This window comes from Lemur catta, chromosome 24 (genome assembly GCF_020740605.2).
Source record: "Lemur catta isolate mLemCat1 chromosome 24, mLemCat1.pri, whole genome shotgun sequence".
Classification (NCBI taxonomy): Eukaryota; Metazoa; Chordata; class Mammalia; order Primates; family Lemuridae; genus Lemur; species Lemur catta.
The window spans coordinates 15,523,821-15,528,391 of NC_059151.1; positions in this window are offsets into that span (position 1 = coordinate 15,523,821).

Below are 4,571 nucleotides of genomic sequence, written 5' to 3' on the forward strand. Positions count from 1 at the left end.
GTTATAAATACTGGTTTGGACAAAAACAAGTCAATATACGTTGACTACTATCCAATAATTCCCTAAAAGGCTTGGGACCTAGAAGGTGAAGGGATTATCTCAGCTACTTAATCAAAGGATATTTACAAAACACTATCAGAAACCTATTAGGTTCCACAAAATGCTGTTATTTGTATTAACTTGATACCTTTTACTTGAACACCTCATTATCAAGTCAAATCCAACATTGTAAATCAGTTTTCTCTCCTCACTTCCCTCTGGCACACCTACTCTCTCAGGTACCTGGGTTTGAAAATTTGCAGGTGTCTAGGCATCCCTCTACCTCATCCATGGCTGCTATTCAGTTACCAAGTCCTGTCCATTTTCCCATTAAAAATGTCTTTCAGGCTGGGCGTAGTGGCTCGTGCCTATAATCCCACCATTTTGGGAGGCTTGGAGTTGGAGACCAGCCTAGGCAACACAGCGAGACCCTGCCTCTACAAAAAACAGGAAAAATTAACCAGGTGTGGTGGCACACTTGTAGTCCTATCTACTGAGGCAGGAGAACTCCCTCGAGCCCATGAGTTTGAGGTTGCCGTGAGCTATGACGACACCACTACACTCTAATCTCTGCAACAGAGCAAGATCCTGTCTTCAAAAAAAAGCTTTCAATAATCCATGCTTTCTCTCCATCTCCTCTGTCATCTCTCCCTGGTTCATATCCTTGTGACCTCCTCAGGCCTGGTAGGAGCTGAGAGTAAAAAGGATGCCCAATCACACCAAGTCCAAATTCCTCTACTTGACCTTCTAGGCCTTCCATAGTCTACAACCAGATTATCTACTCAGTACACCCCTGCTTTATTCAGATCAGGAGCATTTCCCTGCAAATAGATAATGTTCCTTGCCACTTCAGTAATCTGTCCTGGTCATGTTCTTCTCCCCTAAAGCCTTCCCGTCTACCCATTCATCTACTTTTATTATTCCTGCAATGTCTTTAGTCTTTAAATCTCTTACAACTCAGCACCTATTCATTTAATGTTTTAAAGCTTCACCACAGTATCCAGGGTTCTAAGTGTTTGTATTTATGGATTATAAATGCCTTCAGAGTGGTCCACCTATGGCTTTTCAATCCCCTCACTGCAATGTTGTCTACACAGCAAATACTGTTTTCAAACCTTTGCCATCACTCGGCAAACTATAAAATAGTAAGTCAAGCAGCCTAATCAAAACTGGAGAAAGGCCCAACTTCATGCTCTCCTTTTTCCTGTCTTCCAAACACATAAATGCTGCCTAAGTTGTGGTAAAGGGGATTTTTTTAAATCCTTGCTTTGTTTTTCAAATACAAAGACAGCGCAAAGACCTTATTTCTTAAGGTTTTTTGTTTGTGAATCCAGCAATCTCACTTTTACAACGCCGTTCATCCCAGGCAGTTGGGCTCCAGCGCGCTGGACGGTCCCTGTGTAACGTCCCTGTGTGACGCCCCCCCCCCCCGCGCCAGCCCATCCCGGCTGAGAAAGGAGCCGCCCTCGGGGCCGCCCGACCCCACGGCGGGTGCGGCGTGGGGGGCTTCGGCGTCTGTGTTCCCAGAGTAGTGACGTTATGAGGATATGACCCTCCCCCCAGACCGAACAGCCCGCAGGCTAGCCGGCGCGTCCCTCTGCGGGAGGGAACACAAACAACAGTGCAGACAACAAGAGCTGTGCGAGGAGCGGCCGGCACAGGCCAGACCAGGAAGCGACTCAACACCCCGGCCTGACACTGCCGTGGGTACGTCCTTCCCCCGCACCGCCCGGTGCGAGCTCCCCATGCGCCTCCTGGCGCGGGGGCGGGACTTCCGGTGCGACCCGCCTTCCGAACGGGGCGGGGCTTCCGGGCTGGGGAGCCGGGGCGGCGCTGGTGGTGGTGGTGGTGGAGGTCCAGACCCCGGTAGCACGTGGCGGGCGTGGCTGGCGTGCTTCTGAGCCGTTTGCGAGGCTGGGATCCGCGCAGGGGCAGTTGGATAGACCGCGGGTAAAGCCCTGCCTGTGCCGTTCCTGTCCCACCCCAGAAGGGCGGCTTCCGGTGGCGCCGAGAAGTCGGCGCGCGTCGGTCATGGACTACCGGCGGCTGCTGATGAGCGGGGTGGTCCCCGGGCAGTTCGACGATGCGGATTCCTCCGACAGGTGGACAGACGAAGAGCACACCGACTCTGTTCGGATTCTGCTCTCTCCCTCTCCGCCGTCTCGAGGAGTTGACACTTATTTGTGGTTTCCAGGGAGGCTGGTGGTTCATCACTCGGTCTCTTGATAGCCTTTTTCTTCTTTGTGCATTCCAGTCGGGTCTTTCGTCCCAAATCGCGGCAGAGTTGAAAGCCACCTGTCAAGGAAGTCAGGGGTTCCCAGGTCATTTAGCGTCACTCAGAGGCAGAGTTGGATAGTGATTGGAAACATAGGTTTTTGCAATTTAACTACATTCAGTGTTCAACAGATGTTTATTGAGCACTTAGTATGTCTCAGGTTCTTTCTTTGGTGTTGGAGATAATGATGAACAAGATGAAGCAAATCTCTGCTGTCATGGAACTTTACCTTCTACTAGGGAGGGCATACCATTAAAAAAAAATCAAATAATGTATACGACACATATAATTAAAATAGGTTGGTGTACTAAGTAATGACTGAGTGGTCAGGAAAGGGTTAAGGTCCAGATTTGAATGACAAGAAGGAGCTAATCTCGGGAAGAACGGAGGGAACTGCATTTCAGGCAGAGTGGACACCAAGTACAGATGTCTGACGGTGGGATCCTTCTTAGCCGTGTAAGGAAGACCAACCACCAGGAGGCCTAGAGCACAGTGGAGGATAGTTGAGAAGATTGGTAGGTGATGATAGAGAAATGAGAAGGGGCCAGATTATGTACAGCTTTACAAGTGATACTAAGAAGTTGAAATTATTCTAGGTCTTATATTAATAGAAAGCCATAGGAGAATTTAGCAGAGGAATGACATCATCTGATTTATGATTTATGGGAATCATTCTGCTATGAGAAGATGGTCATGGGGGGCAAGCGTGGAACAGAGAGACCAGTTCAAAAGTAATAAAGTGATCAGATTCAAAGATGGTAGGAACTCGAGCTCAGGTCCTAGAGATATGTTTGGAGGTAGAAGTGGTAGGGTTTGGCGGTAGACTGGGTGTGGGATCTGAGGAAAGAGGAATGAAGGATTACTCCTACCTGAAAGTAAAATGCAACATAGAATTATTTTGAAATTCTGAAAGAATGGTTTGTACTTTCTGTTTATAGTAAGGATTCATTACATGCAGATTTTCTTAACCAATTGGGGATATTTTCAATAAATATTTGTTGACTGCTTTCTGTGTGTCAGATCTAGTCTTAGGTGGTAAGTGTACATTGGTAAACACCACCCTGATCGACACAGAGCTTGCACTCAACTGGGAAAACTGATAATAAATATTAATAATTGGACAAACTATTTGTATTAGAATTAAGTAGTACAAAGAAGAAATGAGTGAAGAATAGGGAAAACTTCCCTGAGCAACTGACAGTAAGATGATATTGGAAGGATGAGTAGGGGTTAGCCAGAGAAATGTGAAGGACATTCCAATTTTGTGGTTGCCGATGAGTTTACAAAAGGCCTTAGGGAAGAAGTTAAGCAGGAAGAAGAAACAGCCAGTGTGGCTGGTAGTAGTTAATGGTAGTGAGAGTGCACTAATTTACCATCCACTGCAAGATATTGTGAGGATAACTCAGTGGTTCTCCACTGGGAGTGATTTTGGGTGAATTTGCCATCCTCACTCCCACCCAGGAGACTTTTGGCAATTTCTGACTTTTTTTCTTGGTCACAACTGGAGGTGGTGGTGCACTGGTGGTAGCCGGTTCAGAGATGCTGCTAAACATCCTACGTTGTATGAGACAGTCTCCCACAACAAAGAATTATCTGGCTGAGGTTGAGAAGCCCCTGTGCCAATGCAGTTATAACTTTAACATGCCACCCTAGGTTATTGGCAATTAAAGGATCAATTTATGGATTATATTCATGAAGTCCCAGTAAATAGCAGGTATTTAGTGATAATTTTGTTTTCTTTCTACCCATGTCCATGGGGATTTGGAGCCCTCCTAGCCGTGACTAATTAATAAATCTGAATTTACTTAAACCCATGTCTGACTGTTAAGCTGGTAGTCCATATTATCAGTTGTTTTATATAGTTTCTGTCTTTATTCTCTACATGAGAGGTCAGAACTGGCAAGGACCCCTTTTAAATTTGGCCTGCAGATATATTTTGTTTGATATGCACAGTGTTTTGTAAAAAATAAATATGTCAATTAAGTGGAAGATTTTACACAAAAATCCAGATTTCTGGCTTCTCTTAAAAAACTAACGTCTGGGCCTGATGCTCACATGGGGGAGAGGGGCAGGGAAAGACTTTGTGTTTCCTTTATCCTGGACCTCTTCTCCCAGTTGAACAGTCCCCACTTCTGCTGTCTTACTGTACTCACTTGTAGTGCTTGGACCCTGTATTGACCATTCCTTCCCTTCATGAAAAAGGATGATTTGGAGTTTTGTGTAACACATCTCTTGATACAAACTCCTTTTGTTGCAA